Below are 21,235 nucleotides of genomic sequence, written 5' to 3'. Positions count from 1 at the left end.
GACACCCTTGGGAGCCTATTCCAGAGATTAACTACACTCAGAGTTAGAAAGCTGTTCCCAACATCTAACGTGAATCTCCCTGGCTGCAGATTAAGCCCATTACTTCTTGTCCTACCGTCAGTGGAAATGGAGACCAATTGATCATCGTCCTATTTATAAAGACCAAACTTTTCTCTCTGCAATCATCTGTTAAATAGTTATTATCCCCTCTTCTTGCCTGGGGTAGAATGGAAGAGGAGAAAATCCTCTCTTAACAGAGGATGCAAATGTCAGTTTGGTCTCTCTTCATGTTTTACTGAAGCTCAGAGAGAGGAGGAAACATGACCTGCCAAAGAGCATGGAGATTTTGTTTCATTTTGGACTGTGACTATTAGCAGAAGAGTGACACCTAAGGGCTGTTGCTACCACCCACCATGGGGCTTGGATTGATGATGGTGGGATTAAGAGCATCACACTCTACCAACTGAGCTAGATCTAGTTGACTAGATTTAAAGTCAGTCAACTGCCCAGTCGCAGTGTAGAAGGAGCCTGAGGGTGTTTATTTGTGAGCTGAGGTTCCCTGTCTGACATTTGCCTTCTTTCCTGGGTCATTATGTCTCCAGCGAGCAAACCGGAGCTGTCACAAGGCTGGTTAGATGCTGCTTTCTAGCCCAGAGAGCTGGGGTTGATTTAGCATGCTGCCGCCATCAGCTGGTCAGAGTAACCAGGGTGGGAGGGTGGAATTTAGGAATCTCCCACCAAGGGGAGGTGCTGTTGGACTCATCTAGTGGGGGAGAGTCTGAGTTCCCCACATGCCACACTCACATTTTCACAGGGAGTCAGGCCCCCTAGGGAAAAACTCAAAAGAAGCCCAGGCCCAGGAGTGTCAGAGAAGGGAATCACTGTTTGCCTTAAGAGGTGGGTTCGGGAAACCTGCAGGTGCTTAGATCCCTCCAGCGCCTGATAGAACCATTTGTGGGGAAGGTCTGGGGAAGCCGAGGAGGACAAGGAGACGGGAAAAGGGCTTGCAACTGTTGTGCAATCCCCATGCTCCCAGCAGAAGGGTCCGGGGGGCTCAGCACTCAGAACTCACAAGATGGCAAAGCTCAGAGCGCCGTTATATGGAGTCAGAATGTGATCAGCTCACACCCAGGGGGAGCAACACCCCTCCCTTGGTCTCTATGCCAGAGCTCCTATCAGCTCAGTGTCCTTCCCGCAAGAGCGGGCTGCTGAGAGTGTTGCGATGGGGTAAATGAAGGCAGAGGAGGATTGCTCCTCATGGGGTTTTTTTGTGTGGCTCTGTGATCCTGCTGGAGAAAGCATGATTTGAGTTTGTTTCAGTGACTTGGGTTGGGCTGAGGTTGTGACCCTGAGCACAGGGGTTCTCTGCTCTTAGCCCCTCAGGGAGTGGACAGTGGAACAGTTTCAGAAAGTGGCTAGAAAGTAGCCTAAGAAAGTGTAGTAAAAATGAGAAGAAAATCTCCCTTGTGGTCTAGTGGTTAGGATTTGGCACTCTCACTGCCAAGGCCTGGGTTCAATTCCCAGTCAGGGAAAAGTGATTTTAAACCAGAAAAACTTCAATTATTCTTCACTTGCAATGTAAACAAATCCATGTTATTTTCCAGGACCCAACCCCTGCTACCAGGATCACTGAGGCGCTGGGAATCTGCATGGGAAAGGGACTGTGTGAATTGTCAAGGTGGGGAATGAATAACAATCTACAACTAGATCCACCAACACAGGCTAATCCTGCTGCAGCTAGAAGGGAAACTGGGAGTGATTCTTTGCTGTTCAGCCATGGAAACAGTGACCCAATTGCACTGCAGTGAATGTGCTGGGGAAAGCTGGACTTCACAGACAGGTGGCAATAGCAGATCCTAGAAACACCTGGAGCTTCCCACACCACTGCTGACACCAGGGTCAGGTGTTGAGCGACTCACAGTGCCCCTCCCCTCCCATTACCTTCCAGCAGGGGGTGGCAGCACCCCCACCCAATGCAGGGGAGAGGGCTGAGTGCATCTCTGCACCCTGAGTCCAGGGCACCCACTCTCTCTGCCCCACACATCGAATCTGGCCCTGCTGCAAAGTGACCCCTAAGAACCAGCAATCTCCAGGACAGCAGGTTTGGCCCTCAGAGCAGGGAATGTGTCCCCCAGGCTGCTCTTAGGCCACTGGATGCTCTGGAAACAAGAGGGCTCTGAGTGTAACCCAGGGGTCAGCAACCTTTCAGAAGTGCTGTGCCGAGTCTTCATTTATTCACTCTAATTCAAGGTTCCGCATGCCAGTGATACATTTTAATGTTTTTAGAAGGTCTCTTTCTATAAGTCTATAATATATAACCAACTATTGTTGTATGTAAAGTAAATAAGGTTTTTTAAAATGTTTAAGAAGCTTCATTTAAAATTAAATTAAAATGCAGAGCCCCCAAGACTGGTGGCCAGGACCTGGGCAGTGTGAGTGCCACTGAAAATCAGCTCGTGTGCCACCTTCCGCACACGTGCCATAGGTTACCTACCCCTGGTGTAACCCATAGCAAACAAAGGCTAATTGTGGATGTAGATCAGTGGTAGAGCACATGCTTTGCATGTATGAGGCCCTGGGTTCAATCTCCAGGCTTTTTTTCACCCTGCTGCTTTGCTCATGCCCAGAGGGGATGTGGCCCAGCAGTCTCCCTGCAGGAGTTTCAACCCTGCTCAGTGAGGGGCAAGTGCCAATTGCATGGAAGGTCTGGGGCGGTTTCTGCTCCTAAGTCACCTCGGTACATGTAAGATTCCCACCCGCTGTGCTGCTTGGGACAAGGGTAGATGAGAAGGGCGAATCCTCCAGCACTGTAGGGAAAGGTCCCATCTGCACAGACTGAGAGGCAAGGAAACAGAGGGGCAGTCAGTGCTCAGGGAGGAGAGAGGTCAGTGATTCACACCCAACAGGGGACACTGTCTTTTTAAGGCGAGTGCAGCTGGCTTGGGATGGTGCTGACGATGGATAGAAAAAAGGCTGGAGTCAATGACTGATGAGACCACAGAAGGGGAAGGGGAATGGCAGCCCCACAGAAGGTCCTGGGTGCTCAGATGCCCCAGTTATTGCACCCTGGCCTGTCGTAGAGAGAGAAAAGACCCCCCCAGCGGGACCCAGCCCCCCTACAGTGATCCCATGGACAAGAACCTGGCTGGGAGTGGGGTGAAAGCTCCCTGTGGGCAAAGGGGAGCTGAAATCCCTCAGTGTCCTGGAGTTTAAGCAATGGAAGCTTCAAACCCTGCACGGGTGTGGGCTGAGGTGCATCAGCAGAAGGTTGGGCTGGACAGGGGCGGCAGGTTTGTATAATTTTTGGTGGTGCCCAGAATGGGACCAAGTCCTGCCCCACCCCACCCCACCCCCACACAGGGCCAGCTTTAGGCCGATTCTCCTGATTCCCCTGAATCGGGCCCCACCCCTAAGAGGGCCCCGTGCCCAAGCCCTGGTACTGCGTACTGGCAAGAGCTGGTGCTGTACCAGGGTGGCCCGGCTTCCTCAGGGGGCAATTTAAAGGGCCTGGGGCTTCCAGCAGGGGCTGGTATGGGGCTGGGGTCGGGCTGCGGGGGGCGGGGGGCTCTTTTTACTGTCCTGGGTTCCCATTGCTTCTACCACCCCGGCCCTTTAAATAGCCCCCAGAGCCCCCCCGCTTCCCCCGGGCTCCCTCAGCTAGTTACAGGGCCGGGGCAGTGGAAGCAGGGGACGCCCGGGCCAGTTCAATAGCCCCCAAGCCCCGGCTGCTGCTGCTACCCCGGTGCTGAGGGAGGGAGGAGGGGGCACTTACCGTACAGGGTGGGCTGTACCCTCTGTACCCGCACCCCCTGCCTGCAGCCTGCCCCTCAGCCCCTGCCCTGCCTGCACCAGCCCCTGCCTCCAGCCAGCCCCACACCCCCTGCCCTGCTTGCACCAGCCCCTGCCTCCAGCCATCCCCACACCCCCTGCCCACAGTCAGCCCATCTCCAGCCAGCCCCACACCCCTGCCCTGCCCGCAGCCAGCCCCGGCCTCCCGCCAGCCCTGCACCCCCTGCCCTGCCTGCACCAGCCCCTGGCCCCACCCCGCCCCACCCCCTGGCCACAGCCAGCCCATCTCCAACCAGCCCCGCACCCCCTGCCCTGCCTGCACCAGCCCCTGCCCACAGCCAGCCCCACACCTCCTGGCCACAGCCAGCCCATCTCCAACCAGCCCCGCACCCCCTGCCTTGCCTGCAGCCAGCCCGTCTCCAGCCAGCCCTGCACCTCCTGCTCACAGCCAGCCCCTGCTGCACACCCTGCCTGAACCAGCCCCGCACCCCCTGCAGCCAGCCCTGCACCCCGTGCCCTGTCTCCAGCCAACCCCTGTCGTACCCCCTGCGGCTCTGCCTGAAGCCAGCCAGCTCCCCACACCCCCCTGCCCACACCAGCCCTACACCACCGGCCCCGCACCCCCTGCCCTGCCTGCAGCCAGCCCCGCACCCCCCGCCCTGTCTCCAGCCAACCCCTGCTGCACCCCCTGCCCTGCCTCCAGCCAGCCCCATGTCCACTGGTGCCCTGCAGTTCCCAGGGCAGTAACCCTGCACACCTGCTTCAGTGAGGTGGGGGCAGGGAGCAGCTGGGACCCACACATGTGCACACCGTAGGGTGACCAGACAGCAAGTGTGAAAAATCGGGATGGGGGTGGGGGGTAATAGGATCCTATATAAGAAAAAGACCCGAAAATTGGGACTGTCCCTATAAAATCGGGACATCTGGTCACCCTAGCACACCCCCAGGGAGTGGCAGGGACCCACACATGTGAAACGGAGCTCATTTCTGGTTCAGGCCCATCTTTTTAAAAAAGAACTTTAGGTAGGGTTAACATACATCTGTATTTTCCTGGACATGTCAGGCTTTTTGGTTCTTAAATCACTGTCTGGGAGGAATTTTTAAAATTAAAAAATTTAAAAATTCCTCCTGGGAAAATACAGACGCATGGTAACACTATTGGTACAAAAAATACATACTGTGGCACATCCCTTAAATCAGAACTTTTTATAGGGAACCGGTTCCTAAGGAATGAAAGTCTTATAAATTTTTAGTTATCCCTGCTGGGGCCCCGCCGAAAATGACTGCCCAGAGTTCGAGAACTGTCCCTGTTCTCATTGGACAGATGGGGAGAAGCCTGAAGTACAAAGAAGGGAAGTGACCTTTCCAAGGGCCTACACAGCAAGGTGGTGACAGAGCCAGAAAGAGAAGCCAACAGTCCTGACTCCTGTTCTAATGGACAAAAAAAAAACCCAGAGAAAAGGATAGAGCCCAGGAATCGAGATGGTGGGGAAATTTCATTGAAACCATTTCTGTCAGAAAATCCCCTTCAGACTAAACCAGTTTGTTTCTCGAAATCAAAACAAGTGGGATGAAAGTTCTTTGCAAAAATATTTTGTTGCAAAACAAAAGCATCTCCTGTTTGTCACAGTGTGTTAAACTGTCTCGTCGCACACAAAGAGGAGACACTTAGATCTCAAACATTAGATAAGATGCTTCAGTCTGAGCTAAGTAATTGCTGCTCTTAACAATTTCAAAATAAAAAATACAAATCAAATAGACTATTTCAGCTATTCTATTATGTGAGTATTATCTGCTGTGAGTAAACGTGATAGGACACCGCATATTATGCACTACTCCTAGTGACACTCTCCAATGGATCCCCACCCATCCCCACACTGTACGTGAGGTAGGTAGGAGCGGATTATTATTATCCCTACTTGAAAGAGGAAGAAGCTAAGGCTGAGAAAGGAGAATTGACTTGTCTTAGGTCACACAGTCAGTCAGTGGCAGAGTTGGGAATAGGACCCAAGAGCCCTGATTTTGAAACTAACCATCAGATCGTGAATTTCAAACACTGAATGACCTGAATAAAGTTCTCTCGGATGAGCTCCAGACCAACAACAGTGCACAATAAATATTCAGCAAGTATTTGAGGAGAACTGCAATGTTAGAGAGAATCATGAACTACTCAGAGACCATTAATGCAGAAGAGCAGCAAAATTCATCGAACATATGACTGGTTCTGACTTATTTCCTTGGGCTTCAAAGAGAACAACAAGGACCTGAGTCTCCTCCCTGTCAATAACCCCCTGCTCAGCCAATCAGGTTAGAGACTGAGGACGGCAGGCTGAGGGTTCTCACCCAAAGGATGGCCCAGGTCACCGGTGGGGATCACTGCCTGAGCACTATTTCAGCCCCACATTTTCGGGTGGACCTCCCACAGTGGGAGCTGCCGAGCACTCCCCTGAGACACATACGCACACCCCTCCTGGTGTTGGGAGGGGAACAGGAGAAAGGACAAAAGAAGCAAGAGACAAAGAGAAAGGAGGGAGGGATGGATGGATGGAGGAAAAGGTGAAACAGAAAGGACAAACCCTAATGACCCCAGTGATTCTAAGGGACAAAATCCCAGGTGCGGAATAAAATTCTGCCTCCTTAAGTTCGTGTTTTCCATGCCTAGAATTCAACTGTCACCAGATGGATCAGACTGAACAGGTTTCAAACCTCGAGGAGGCTTCAACCTTCTAAACAGGGACGGCTGTTTTCTACTAAAATCAGGAAAAGGGAAGGAGAAAACTCGAAAAAGCTTCCTCCTGGCACTCACGTCCATGAACCCGAATACTCTCTCAGTCCTCAAAGAGAGACCTGGAGAAGGAGACTTGCTGAAGCAAAGCCACAGGGGTCTCTGAGGTTTCCCTGGCCCCTCACCCCTGTCCTGCCTGGCTGATGTCAGCATCTCTCTGTGAGGTCACCACCTCCCCACCACCTTTGACCAATAGCCTGAGGTCCTGCAAAAAGCCTTTGTGATGTCACTGCCACACCCCTCCCTTGCTGTGCTAATGTCCTGCCCCTGCCCAGGCACTTTGAAGGTTTGAGCTACTCCCTGTGGATCACCCCACTCAAGGAGTGTTCATTCTAGGAAGCAAGCTGGCTAGACAGGAAAACATCAGACGCTGCTCCCAATGCTACACTCAGTTTTTCAGAAATTAGTTGACTATATGGCCAGAAGAGACCATTAGAGCATCTAATCTGACCCCCTGCATATCACAGGCCTCCTGTATGACACCAGAGCTACTTTTGGGGCAAACACATTCCAGAAAGGCATCTAGTCTTCATTAAATGACATCAGGAGATGGAGAATCCACTACTTTCCTTGGTAGCTTGTTCCTGTGGTGAATCATCCTTGCTGTTGAATATTTATGTCTTATTTCTAATATGAATTTGTTTCTTTTCACCTTCCAGCCACAAGCTCTTGTTATGCCTTTCTCTCCTCAATTAAAAAGCCCTTTAATACCCAATCTTTTGTCTCCATTAAGGCCCTTCAACACTTCAATGAAGTCACCTTTCAATCTTCTTTTGATAAGCTAAACAGGTTGAGCTCATTCAATAGCTCACTAGACGGCATTTTTCTCCAGCCCTGAGAACACTTTTTGGCTCTTTGGTCATCAGACTCCTGAACTGCAGCTGGATGTGGGTCTTCTTCTTCTGCACAACACAGCTCCTGGAGAAGAGGGATCTGCAAATGTACATTCGTATGATACCTTTGTTTAACTGATGAAAACATAAACTAGACACTTAGAAGATTGGATCTGATTTCAGCTGATGGACAGCTTTGCTAGGTTTTTGTGCATTTGGACAGCAAAATGTTGAGTGTTTACATTGTTATCAAGCACTCCTTTATAGAGGAGCCCCTGAACAGAATGGAGAATGGAAATGAAAATGTTTAACTTTTTAAAAAAAAAGAAGGAAGGTTATAAGAGAACACGGGGGTTTGAACTAAGGACTATTTGAACTGCAGTTAAGCACTCTAACACTGAGCAATATCCCCAATGACAACAGGAGTATGGAATCGTGATGTCCAGGACTTTGAATCTGTCCAGGACTTTGAAGGACAAACCCTGATTCATCGAGCCATTCCCAGACCACAGGTGGTTTTCAAAATGGGGTTTGATTAAACTTCTTAAATGTGGTAAACACCACAGCTTGCACACCCACCGATATAGCTTCTCCCACTGACATAGCTGCCACCTCTTGGGAAGTGGATTAACTGCACCCACATGAAAACTCTCTCCCACCAGCATAGAGCAGTGGTTCTCAAACTGTGGGGCAAGACCCCAAAGTGAGTCATAACCCTGTTTTAATGGGGTCGCCAGGGCTGGCATTAGACTTGTTGGTGCCTGGGGCTGAAACCAAAAGTCTGAGCCCCACCACCCAGGGCTGAATCCCTCAAGCTCTGGTTTTGCCCTCCCCCAACTGGGGCAGGGCTCAGGCTTTGTCTCCTCTGCCTGTGCTCAGTGTAGAGGGGCTTGGTGCGTCTTTCTAGGGTCATGTAGTAAGTTTTTTGGGTTTTTTTTTTGGCAAAAAGGGGTTGTAGTGAAAGGAAGTTTGAGGAACCCTGGCATAGAGCCTCTGAGTATGTCTAGACTTGGCTCCCTGTGGCAGATCAGACACTGGAAGTACAGCCATGGAGACACCACACCCCAGCTTGGCCTAGCAGGCAAGAATCAAATCTCCACAGACAAGTGGCTGTTGTTTTCTAACCCATCTCCCTAAGCCCTCAGCCACCACCACTTAACAAAGGGGCTTTTCTACACTATGGTTCTGGTCTCACTGAAGGGTCATTTCCAATTGTTTGCTCAGACCAGCATTAGGGGAAATGGTGCCCTGGGCAAAGCTTGTACTTTGGCACTTCCCCATTGCCCCTGGACGATCCCCACTCCCCCTTAACCGCTAGCTCCTGCACTCCCACCCCTTGCACCTCCTTCACCCCTAACTCCTGCCCCTCCTGTGCCCCCTTTGCCCTTAATTCCCTGGGCCACCACCCATTGCTCCTCTCCTGCAGCCCCTTCACATGGCTCCAGTGCTGGGGGCCCTGCACTTGTTGTCCCTTCCCCTGGGCTTTGGCATCACTAGCCCCTGATTAACGAGTAGGGTTCAGTGGTCCCCAAAATGTGGGGCATAACTCTTAGGGGGACACAGAGGAACATTCATGGAGTCAATGAAATCAATTGAGCTTCTTCAGTCTCTCGCTGCAGACATTTCCCTTGTTTTTAAAGGCAAAAATCCTGATCTTTCCAACGGGAGCTGCTGCTTCAATGTTCAGTTTGGGGAGGGATTTGGCTGCGCTCAGAGATCTGCCCGCGGGTTACAATCTGCGAGCTGAAGGGCCGAACGCAAACAGCGTTTAGATGGGACCGTTAGTGCCGCCCCCGTGTGGCCAAAGGTTAGAACTGACCAGCAGAGTTTACAGCTGGAGCCTGGGATGCTCCTGAACAAACTGGGCACAAAGCCTCTCGTGTCGGATCCTCGCTGTGCAGCAGAAGGCGGAGGGAAGCTGATTGTCAGGGCTCAGGGCTGCACCCTGCCATGTTGAGCCGGTGTCTGTGCTAAGCTCGGCATCAATCAGGTGATTCTGGGCAGTTCGGGGTCCCCGGGCTCCCACAGGAGGGTGAAGCAGGTCACCCCTGGAGCAGGTTAAAGCTGCAGGGTGACAGTGGGGCTGCTGCCCCTATGAACAGCTGCTGTAGCACCGCCTGGGCAGGACAGAGAGAGCCAGTTATAACCCCCCCAGCCTGTATCGGGGGATGGGAGCACTCACACCCTGGGGACCCACCCACCAGAGATCTACGGGTGGGAGAGTGGCACCCACACACCCAGGATGTTGTAGGGGGGGACAAGGGCATCCACACTCCGGGATCCTCTGCAGAGGGACGGACACCCACACATCCAGGATTCTGTAGGGGGGGCAGAGGTACCCGGACACCTGGGCGGGGAAAGGGGGCACCGAAACATCCGGGATCTTACCTAGCAGGACAGCGGCGCCTGCAGCTCGACATGAGACGGGGGCGGGGGGAGCAGAAGCATTTCCCAGTTCCAGGCTGTCCCCATCTGGCCCAGGCACAGAGCTCACAAGCAGAGTTTAAAGCTCCAGCTGCGAGGCTGAAAAACCAGCCGGGCTCTGTGGCTGGTGCCTGTGATCCCAGCTCCTGGGGAGGCTGAGGCTGGCGGATCGCTTGAGCTCAGGAGTTCTGGGCTGCAGGGGGCTGTGCTGATTGGGTGTCCGCACTAAGTTCAGCATCAATATGGTGATCCCAGGGGAGTTTGGGGTCTCCAGGTTGCCTAAGGAGGGGTGAACCGGCCCAGGTTGGAAACAGAGCAGGTCAAATCTCCTGTGCTGATCAGTAGTGGGATCGCACCTGTGAATAGCCCCTGCAGTGTAGCCTGGGCAAGACAGTGAGACACAGTCTCTTTTTAGACACACACACACACCCCGCAGAGCCTGGAAGGGGGGATGGGAGCACCGACACGATGGGGAGTCTGACTTGGGGGGAGGGATGCCCCCCTGCAACACGGATCTTGAAAAGGGGAACAGAGACACCCACAGATCCCGGATGGGGGCAGGCAGGGGAAACCACACACTGGAGCTAGTTCATGGGGTGGGGGACAGAGACACCCACCAGAGATCCTGGATGGGAGCATCCACATGATGGGGATCTTGAACTGGGAGGAGGGAAGCACCATGTACCAGAGGTTCTGAAGGGGGAACAGGGACACCCACACACCAGGTGTCTTGCAGCAAGAGCTGCGGTCTTCATTTACACAGAGCAGTGATGGGGAATTAACCACGTCCCTTGCGGAGCTTGTTCCACTAGATGATTAGCCTCATTGTCAGGGCGGCTTCAGGAAGTGCGGGGCCCAATTCGAACAGTTTCGATGGGGCCCCAGCAGGGACGACTAAAACAAAAAAACACTTAAAAAAAACCCTTTCGTTTCTTCCATGTATTATTTACTTTCCATGACTATATAAATAATAACAAAATTATCTATTACATACATTGCATCATATATTAATTAGCTGATTTGCACTTTCATATCAGGAAAATAATTTGTTTTGATAGTTGTACAACTGATTTTCTTCACTAATGTTTATTTTATTAAAATTTATAAAACATTTCCTTATTAATATAAAATTGCCCCCTTCTTCCCCCCCCAGCGACGCCCGGCCCCGTGGAAACAAACCCTCCTTCCCCAGCTCCGCCCCATCGAAACAAGGTTCGGTGGGGGCAGGAAGAAACTGCACATGGGGTGACCAGATCACAGCAGTAAAATAGGACCTGCCCCCTCCCTGCTGGGCCCCACCATCACACCCCTCTTCACCCCCTAGCCCCCCGCTGGCTTGCTGCGTCCCTCCTAGTCAGTCCCCCACCACCACTCGCCTCCTTTCACCTTCTCCCTCGCCTGCCAGAAACCCCCATGCCCGCCCATAGGCGACAGGTTTGTATAATTTTTGGTGGGTCCCAAAATGGTGGTGCCCCCCCGCTCCCGCCCTGTAAGCCGATATAAAATGAAGCTACAACGCGTCAGTGCCACAAGATTACAAGGGTCAATTAAAAGTGGAAAGTCAGAAGCGGCACTTGCCTACTTCAATATATGGTATTATATTTTGTTGCACCTGTTGTGACAAAGTGGGAATGTTCTTAATGTTTTCTCTGAATACTGTGTGGGTGCCTCAGTTTCCCCTGCAAGATGCCAACTGAAGGTGTTGGGGACAAAGAGATCAGGTGGCCTCCTTGTCCAGAAGAGACACAGAGGCCAGAGGAGGGAGTGTCAGTTTGGAGCTGGCTGGGGAAATGGGGAGAGACTCAGAACTTGGCTCTGGGCTCCCCACCCCACAAGATGGGCCTGACTGAGGGGTCCTGTTTTCTGTACCAACAAGCTCTGTTTAAACTGTGTTCCCGTCATCTAATAAACCTTCTGTTTTACTGTCTGGCTGAGAGTCACGTCTGACTGTGGAGTTGGAGGTGCAGGGACCTCTGGTTGCCCCAGGACCTGCCTGGGCAGACTGGCTGCGTAAGGCGCACAGTGTGGAAGGGCTGAATGCTTCAAGGTCAGACCCAGGAAGGTGTAAGCTTCCTGCCCTGGAGACAGTCTGCTCCAATAGAGAAAGCTCCCCCAGAGTCCTGACTGGCTTTGTATGGAGTTGTTCCAAAGCATCCCAGCATCCCCTTCCACACCGTGCGCTTCCCGGAAGTCTGCACAGGCACTGACACTCCCTCCTCTGGCCTTTGTCTCTTTTCCAGGCATTAGGAGGCCACCCGATCTCTCTGTTCTCCAACACCTTCAGTTGGCACCTTGCAGGAGAGCGGCCCAGGCCATCAGTATCCAGGAGACAGGGTTTCAGCCATTCTCTGTGCAGACGGCATCACACTAGCACTCTAGGGCTCTACAACAATCACACCCCCTTATCCCACCATCTAGATCCTTGAGAAATGCACAGGGGAAACTGAGGCACCCACACTGTATTCAGAGAAAACATTAAGAACAGCCCCACTTTGTAACACCTGTATACAACTAGTTATACACTTTAAAGGGGTGTAAAATAGTCAAGTATTGTGCTAAACAAAATGATACTCCAAACTGACCACCAAATTTAAGTTGCATGTTTTTCCCCTCAGGTGTGGGCTCTGGGGTTGGGCTGGGGATGAGGGGTTCACAGTGCAGGAGGGTGCTCAGGGCTGGGGGTGCAGGGACTGGGGTGGGGCAGGGCTGGGGATAAGGAACTTGGGATGCAGACAGGCTGCCCCAGGGCTAGGGCCAGAGAGGACCCCCCTCCCTGTTACCGGCAGCCGCAAGCTCCAGAGGAGGGACCCATCGTCCCCACCTCCCGCAGCACACTCACTCTGCGCCACAGTCACTGCACATGCTCCTAGGGACTCTCTCAGGTCCAGAAAGCCCACTCGCCTTCCCTGTGGTGGGTACCGGGTGTCACGGAGTCCCTGGGCGATGCTCTGGAGCTGCTCCCCACCAAGCCAGGCAGGACTTTGGGGAGCCTCCTCTCCCTCGGAGCAGACTTTTTCTGGGCAAGAAGCTCACACGGCTTCACCTTCCTGGGTCTCTCCTTGGAGCATTCAGCATCCTCTGCCCCTCCGTGCGCTTCCCACAGTGAGCCCGCCCAGGTGGGGTCCTGGGGAAGCCAGAGGGTCCCGCCCCCCCACTTTGCAGTCAGACGTGACTCTCAGCCAGCCAGTAACACAGAGATTTATTCGATGACAGGAACAGGGTGTAAAACAGAGCTTGTAGGTACAGTGAACCGGACCCCTCAGCCGGGTCCATTCTGGGGCAGTGAGCCAGACCCCCCGTGTCTGCACGTCACGCCTGGTCCCCAGCCAGCTCCAGACTCCCAAACCCCCTCCAGCCCCCACTCCTCTCTGCTCACCTGATCTCTTTGTCTCCAACACCTTCAGCTGGCACCTTTGCAGGGGAGGGGCTCAGGCCATCAGTTGCCTGGAGACAGGGTTTCGGCCATTCTCTGTGCAGACACCATCACACTGGCCCTCTAGGGCTTTACAACAATCACACCCCCTTATCCCACCATCTAGAGCCTTAAGAAATGCATTGGGGAAACTGAGGCACACAGACAGTATTCAGAGAAAACATTAAGCACATTCCCACTTCGTAACACCTGTATATGACCAGTTACATACTTTGAAGGGGTGTAAAATAGTCAAGTATCGTGCTAAACAAAATGATACTCCAAACTGACCACCAAATTTAAGTTGCATGTTTTTCCCCTCAGGTGAGGGTTCTGGGGTGGGGCTGGGGATGAGAGGTTCACAGTGCAGGAGTGTGCTCGGTGCTGGGAGTGCAGGCTTTGGGGTGGGGCAGGGCTGAGGATGAGGAACTTGGGGTGCAGACAGGCTGCCCCAGGGCTAGGGCCAGAGAGGACTCCCCATCACCACCACTGGCAGCAGCAAGCTCCAGGGGAGGGACCCCTCCTCTGCCCCTCTGCCCCCACAGCACACTCACTCTGCACCACAGTCACTGCACATGCTCGTAGGGCCCCTCTCAGGTCCAGAAAGCTCACTCACCTCCTCTATGATGGGTACTGGATGGGGGGGTTGCCATCACAGGTGGCCTTCCATGTTGCTGCCCCTCACCATAACTTCACTGGGGTTGGGGGTGGGGGCGGCCCCTCCCCCCGCAGGGGGCCGGGGCTGGGGCTGGGGCGGGGGCGGAATCATAGGGTCAAACACTCACAGAAGCCCCAGCAGCTGCTAAGGTGAGTGAAGTCCGTCTCCTGGCCGGAAGTCCCCTTCGTGTCTCCTCCAGGTAGCGGGAGAGGAGGGCTGCCAAAAATGGCAGGGTCCCCTCCCTCCTGAGGTGCTACAGCAGCTAGCACTGCTCTTATGCTGTAGCCCTTAGGCGGCAGCAGCAGCAGCAAGGGAGAGAGACGCGCTGCGCACTCTTTACGTTCAGGCAGGAAGCTCCGGGGTGGAGGGGGAAGATGCCATTTCTGGGGATTGTTCCCAAGCTGCAATACTTTGTGTTCAAACATCTACCAGCTTCCTTGGTGAAAAATAACACCAGGTTTCTTTGCAATATACAAGAAAGAAGGAGTTCTTCTTGAGTGATTGCTCATATGCATTCCAGTTAGGTGTGCGCACGCCGTGTGCACGTTCGTCGGAAGATTTTACCCAAGCAACACTCGGTGGGTCGGATGGGTGCCCCTGGAGTGGCGCCGCTATAGCGCCAGATATATACCACTGCTGACCCACCCGCCTCAGTTCCTTCTTACTGCCCGTGTCGGTCGTTGGAACAGTGGAGCGGCTTAGCTGACCTCCACTTCCTAGCTACTCGTAGTTTCTCTCGTTAATTCTTGTATATATAGTTCAGATTTATATAGTTGTAGTTAACTTTATTCGTTTGTAGTATAGTTAGTGTATATAGTTCATACTATATATATGAATGGGTCACAACCTTAGCCCAACCGAAGGCACTGAAACAAACTCAAATGATGCTTCAGCTTCCTCCCTCAGCATCACAAGACCAACACAAAGAAAACTCCCGAGGAACGGGGCTCTGAGCATTGCCAGGTTGTGAGTTCCGTGCCCTCAGGAAGCAGCCAAAATGCTCGAACCCCCACCCGCTTCTCTTGGACCGCTGGCAACATGGTGTTTGCATAGGAGCCGCAAGCCCGTCTTTCCTGTCTTTGTCTATCCCGGCCCCTTCCCCCCAAATGCTTTCATGGGACGCTGGAGGGACCTAAGGACCTGCAGGTTCCCGCACCCACCTCCTAAAGCAAACAGTCCTTCCCTTCTCTGACATTCCTGGAGCTGCACATCCTTGGAAGAGTTTTACCCCAGGGGGTTCTGATTCCCTGCGAAAAGATGTGTCTGGCGGCCGGCGGGGAACTGTCTTCTCTGCCCCCTCTTTGGGCGCTGAGAAGCTTTTTCTGAGAAACAGCACCTCCTCCTGCTGGGAGAATCCTAAATTCCACCCTCCCACCCAGGTTTCTCTGAGCAGCTGCTAGATGATTTTCCCACTTCTCTGGTCTAGACACCAGCATCTCACTAGCCTTGGAACGGGCCCTGTTTGCTAGCTGGAGAGCGAAGGAACCAGGAAAGAAGGCAAATGTCAGGAAACGAATCTCAGCACGCAAAGAAACTTCCTTCGCTCTTCTTTTGCACTGTCTGTGCCTTTGCTACCCCTTGAGGCCTAGCCCGACTAGCTCAGTCGGTAGAACATGAGACTCTTAATCTCAGGGTCGTGGGTTCAAGCCCCACGTTGGGTGCTTCATCTTGCACTCTTCGACATCACTCTCTCCCTTAGAGTCTCAGAGCATAACGGAATCCACTCTTTGTCCTCTCAACCAGCTGAGGCGGTCTCGGACCTTTAGTACATCATGAAGACAAGACACATTGACAATTCCATGGTCCTAAGAGAGTTGAGTCTCTTCTAGCCCAGGCAAGAGAGGGAAAAAAATAACCTTTCAGAAGCTGATTGCCCCCCTCCCCCTGAGCAGCCATCTAGAGCTTCTCTACTTATTTCTATATCTTCGCCAGCGCTCAGTAGTTGAGATAACTGCTTCTTTCTCAAATCCTCCACCAGCCCTCTTCATTGGGATGGAGATTGCTTAAGGCTGACAATTCCACCACATCTTATTCATCCCTCATACATTTCTGTAAGCCCATGGAGAGTAAAACAAGATAGCAACAAAACTGTTTTTTTTTTAAAAAAAAAGACATGGCCTCAATGTATAACAATACTGGAAATTGTCTTAATATGTTTTCTGTTTCTTTTTCATATCAGTGCTAAAAATAGGAAGGGAACCGTAAGGAAACAAAGAGCTCAGAGCTTGTGTTAACCTCCTTTGAAGATGAACGAATGGCCTCAGTTGGACAGAAAGTAGGCCTGGAAAGTTATGCCCAACCCCCCCAACTGTCATCTCCCTGGTGGTCTAGTGGTTAGGATTTGGCGCTTTCACCGCCACGGCCCGGGTTCAATTCCCGGTCAGGGAGTTATTCTCTTCAACAAAAGTCTACCTTGCCTTCCTCGCTTGGAGTTCAAGCGGAAGAATGCAACTTCCTGGCCTCCTTCAGAATGCTCAGAAACTCTTTAGAGGCCATGGGGAAAGCAAAGCTTCCAACTACTACAATATGGCTATCTGCCCCTTAAAGCCCAGCCTCTGCACCCTTTTACACAAATACACTTACTTGTGCAAACAATTTAGTTTTTCCTTCTTACCGAGCCTAACCTAAATTAGAACAACATTGCACTTTGACCCAAGGTCTTTTTCTTTTCTTTTCACTTTTCTTGGTGAAACCAAACCAAACCAAACAATCATTTTGGGTCCACCAAAATATTTCACTAAATATAATATTCATCCAAAAACCTTTCACCCAGCGCTATATACAAGTCTTTGGAAGTAACACCCCGGAGAAAGATCATTAAGCTTTTCCATTCCTAAGATCTAGCCGCTGAAGGCTTCTGAGCATGGGCTATGGGCCTTTCACCTCTAGGCCAGTGGTTACCCTCTTGCTCAGGTGGCTACTGATGAAAGGCAACGTGGTTTAGTGGCAGATCCATTTCAGCCTCCCCCTTCCAATGTCTACAGGAGGGTGTTTGTTTCGCAGTGCATCTAAGAATCAAATCAATTCTCTTGAAACCTCAACCTGGAATCAAGGTGATTGTAGGTCAAGGAAGGAAGGTTTTGTTCATCCTGTTCTAGTAAATGCTCAAAGTTGCGATGCTTCTTGGAGCTTCCAGACACATTGGCCAGAATTTTCAGAAGGTCTCACACCCACCGCTAGGGCCAGATTTGCAGAAGAACTAGGCTCCCAGTTAGGCACTAAAATCTTTAGCCAGATTGTCAAAAAGGCTCAACCTATTTTTCCAAAAGATGAGTTATTTTGGAAAAAGCTTGTAAAGATTGTGGGTGCTGGTTACTTGTCTATGTGGCCCACACTGCTGGAGTTGGAGGTTCACCATTGTTTTCTCAGAATGCGGTGTCCGTAGTCTGCCTCAGTTCTGGTGTCCATCTTTTATTCTCCTAATAAATCAGCAGGGAGACTAAAACAACATCGGACTCACAGGGCTCCCGGAAACCTGCCAATTTGGCTCACGGTGAAGGTGTATACAAATCATCTGTGCTGTAGAAGGGCTCTGGGAGTTGAAAGAGTTGTGAATTTAACCCTCTAGCGAGATGGCCCTCTTCTGCTTCCCAAAGGCTTTGGCTGCAGTAATAGCCCTGGGAAAAGCCCTGGCCCTCCTCACCTGCCCTTGCCCAGCACAACGCCTTTTCGGGCCTACACAGCTCCTCACACAACACCCGCCTGGGACCTTACCCTCATCTACCAGCTCAGCAGCACCTTTTTTCCTCTCAAAACCTCCTCTTGCCACCCTCCCCCTTCCACACTTCACACTCACCTCATCGCAAACTCACCCATGGCCCCTTTGGCTTCTCAAGCGCCTCTGGAGGGACGCAGCTTCCCAGGCACGCAGATCCTTCCCTTCAACGCACACTGGATGGACATTCGAAACACAGCCCTTTCCAGGAGGTAATGTGTTGCTTTTGGACCCTGACGCCCAGCAAGAAGTCCTGGTACTCTTTTTCTGACCAATGGACCCCACTGACTTGCCTTTACCAAGCAGAAACTAAGGACCGGCTGATGGCTCTCTTTGCAAATGGACGCCATCAGACTGAGCCACGAGGCGTGCTGCAGGATAGCCCCTCCCCACCAAAAAGCAATGCCGTGACCCGGATTCGAACCTAGGCTGCTGCGGCCAAAGCGTAGAACACTAACCACTATACGATCATGGCCGGGCGCTGAGAGTGCAGACAGCAACCCAGTGGAAAATGCTCAGCTCTGTGCTCTCGGGGCAGCCACCTACCTCACCAGCATCACAGGTATTTCTCAAGTCTCCCCATTACAGTCACAGGTAAAATGCTGAGCAAAGGAAAAAAGACAGGAAGCCAATCCCATGCCTGTCCCTTTTTCTGTCTTCCTCCACCCCTGGACCAAGTCCCTCCCCCTTTGTCTGGGCCATTGTCCTCATGCCCCTGGCCAGCCTATTTCCCTTTGCATTTTTCCGTGGAGAGGAATGTTTATGAGTTTGTACCCAATTTTTTAAGGCTTTGCTTTGGCAAGGCTGTTGCCTGCTGTGAGAAAAACAGAAGGGGGCTACCTGAACTGGTGTCACTGGCTGAAGCTTATCTATAGTATATGAAAAAAGCTCAGAGCTCTGAAAATGGTTTATTTACTTTAAGATTCTCATGTTAGTGAGATTGTTTCCTAGCTAGCAGGGGACTGTTTTGTGATGTGCATTCTACTGGCTCTTTGGTTTTGTATGTTTTTGGGAGGAACGGTGGAGGAGAGTATCACGGTGGAAGAGCAGCAAAGAAATGCGTTGTTGTTTGTGTTAACGTTTGGTTTTTCCTAAGAGTGTCTGGTTTGGAGTCATTTGTAACTCTTCGGTTAGTTATTGGTAACGGCTTCTTATTGGGCCCCTGAGTTGAAAGGCTGCTCTTGCAGATTTTAGTTTGTCATTGTTGGAAGGTCAGTTCAAGAGCTGCTTTCTTAGTCTAGTCCGTGAGGGCTCTTCCGCCGCCCTCCTTAATATACCTTCCAGAAGGTGATTGCATGGTTTCCCTCGTCTTCCCACAGAAGAGAAATTGTCCATCCCTTTCCTGTGGGGAAAACACCAGTGTTTTAACTTAGGAAACGGTCAACGTTTTGCCCAGATGAGTGCTAGTTCATAGGCGCAGAAGAAGAGGAAGGCTGTGGCCCTTTGAGTCAGATTCCTAGCGTTTCAGGCCAGAAGGAACCAGCCGATCACCTCAGAGGGACTAAGGGGCACCAATGCCCCAAATGGCAAGGAATTGCTTTGATGCAATTGACTGTCTGTTTGAGCTAGTTCTGTGGGAAGGAGCAGAAAAGAGCCTCGGGGCTGTGGAATAGCACCTGCATAGGCTTTCTTTACCCTGTTTTGCTGTAAGAGTTAACCGTGAGAGATTGGTAGTCCAGGTCAGTGGGTGGCTTTATGGAAATTAGGAGTATAGAGGGGAAACCAGGGAGAGGAAGGCGTCTGCAAGACTTGTCTGTCTTTGAACAGAATTGTGTGTTAAGGGTTCTTGCTTCGAAGTCTTCCACTGGAGTCATTTTGGGGAAGTGATTCTCAGGTAGAGTTCCCGAGTTGTGGTGGTTGTTGCGGTTCTGGGAGCTCGTCCTGGTGAGGTCGAAATGGGTGGGCGCAGGGGTGTGCGTGCATAGCAGAATGTGAGTATTGTTTTTGGGCTCCTTGGAGCTCAGATCAAAGTGTTGTGTCTGTTCTTATCAGTTTAATCTCTGATACATCCTTGATGTGAGGACTGTATATTAACTTGATTTTTGAAGCAGGGGGGGTTAGAACAGAAGCTTGCTTTGTCTGCCCTATGCATTGATCTGGTATTGCAGTGCTTCCAGGATCGGTGTATCTCCTTTAGAGGAGAACCTTCTGGTTAGAAAAGCAGAAAAGAGTTGAACTGTGATACTTTCTTTAAAGCAAATGTTTTTTGAAGTAGCAGAAAAATCTGGGTGTTTTTCTTTCTTTACAGTTTCTTGGAAGTGTTTTGTGAGTCTATAGATGTGAGAGGTTCTTCTTTGTCTTGCTAGAGAGTTATTTAAGAAGCTGGACTCCTTCTTTCTGCTGTGAGTCTTTTCAACAGTATGAGGGACAAATGCTTTCCAGATTCTGGGTCTGTTGGGGAGATGGGATTTTTTTGTTTTTGTTTTTTTGTATTTTTGGGGGGTGGGGTGGGGCGGTTGGTAATATTTGAGGTCACGTGTATATCCACAACTGCATGAGTTACACAGACTTCTCCCCACCCGGCCTACGTTCTATGTATCTTGGTTCGTAAGATCAAGACAAGGCACTAGGTGTCGTGCTGCACCCAGCACACAGGGGCCCCAATCCTGATTCCCCCCCCCCAAGCCTACTGTAATCTAAATGCTACATAATAACCCTTAGCTTCTCATTGTTGCCATCCTCGCTATTGGAAAATCCCCCAAATCATGACAGTGGCTTACAAATCAGGAGGATTCTTTTTTAAAAAAATGTAATGTGGGTTCTCTTTCTTTCCCTTCTGGTTTTCTGAACCAGGCAAGCTAGAAACTTACCTTTCTAGTTTGGCCAGAGCCCCAGAGAGCAGCAGCCCCCGGCGCCTGGGGCTGGCAGGCAGCGGGGCTCCTCACTTTAATTTCACCCACCAAGTATCAAGTGTGAACTCCTCAGGCACTAGAACAGCCTTAACATGGAGTCACAGACAGACCCCTTGGGCACCCTGACTCTATCTTGCTACCCAGGGGTAGTAGAAGCTGCTGTAACACGCAAGCTCTGTATGTCCTTTAGGGCTAACCCTAGCCAAACAGCCAGGATCCCTTGCTGCTGCTTAGAAGGTGTGCCGTCTCCTGAAGTCCAAGCAGCATCGTGGGAGAGGGGAACAACAGTTTCTTCCTGACAGGGATTTTTATTCCATTCCCCCAGAGCTCAAGCTGATGGGGGCAAGTGTTTGTGCAGGGCTCTGCCTCCTCGGAGGTGTGTGAGGAGGAGCAATCAACCAAGTCTTTTGTCCACGGATGATCCACAGTGGCTTGCCTGATGTCTCAGTCAGGGCCTTCTCTTGTTGGAAAGGAGATGACGCCTCTTCTGATAAACTACCATTTCACACTTGGTAATACTTCTCTCCTGACTGGTGGCGGGGCGGCGGCAAGGGGGTTTACAGCTTTAGTGCCAACGCTTATATATCACCTTACAACATGGGCTACGGCTATTAAAGGTGAGAATAATGCATGCAGCAACTCACGAGCTTGTCATAAACTCTAAACACGTTTTTATAAAGCTAATGCCTGTTTTAACAACACTAACAAACAGGTGAGCAAGACTAGTTTCCAGCCATGCGTTTGTCACTTTTCAGTAAGGCCTAGGG

The 21,235-nt window shown here is 51.4% G+C and overlaps 4 non-coding genes across 4 annotated transcripts; all 4 read left to right on the top strand.

The window, feature by feature from the left end:
- Window positions 1-1,460: 1,460 nt before the first annotated feature.
- Window positions 1,461-1,532, top strand: TRNAE-CUC. The gene has a single exon. It is a non-coding gene; the product is annotated as a tRNA-Glu (tRNA).
- Window positions 1,533-15,489: 13,957 nt separating this feature from the next.
- TRNAK-CUU lies at window positions 15,490-15,562 on the top strand. Its single transcript has one exon. It is a non-coding gene; the product is annotated as a tRNA-Lys (tRNA).
- Window positions 15,563-16,217: 655 nt separating this feature from the next.
- TRNAE-UUC lies at window positions 16,218-16,289 on the top strand. The gene has a single exon. It is a non-coding gene; the product is annotated as a tRNA-Glu (tRNA).
- Window positions 16,290-19,553: 3,264 nt separating this feature from the next.
- Window positions 19,554-19,749, top strand: LOC120392597. The gene has a single exon (XR_005591737.1). It is a non-coding gene; the product is annotated as a U2 spliceosomal RNA (small nuclear RNA).
- Window positions 19,750-21,235: the final 1,486 nt, after the last annotated feature.

This window comes from Mauremys reevesii, unplaced genomic scaffold (assembly GCF_016161935.1).
Source record: "Mauremys reevesii isolate NIE-2019 unplaced genomic scaffold, ASM1616193v1 Contig104, whole genome shotgun sequence".
Classification (NCBI taxonomy): Eukaryota; Metazoa; Chordata; order Testudines; family Geoemydidae; genus Mauremys; species Mauremys reevesii.
This window is presented reverse-complemented; position numbering and strand designations above follow the sequence as displayed.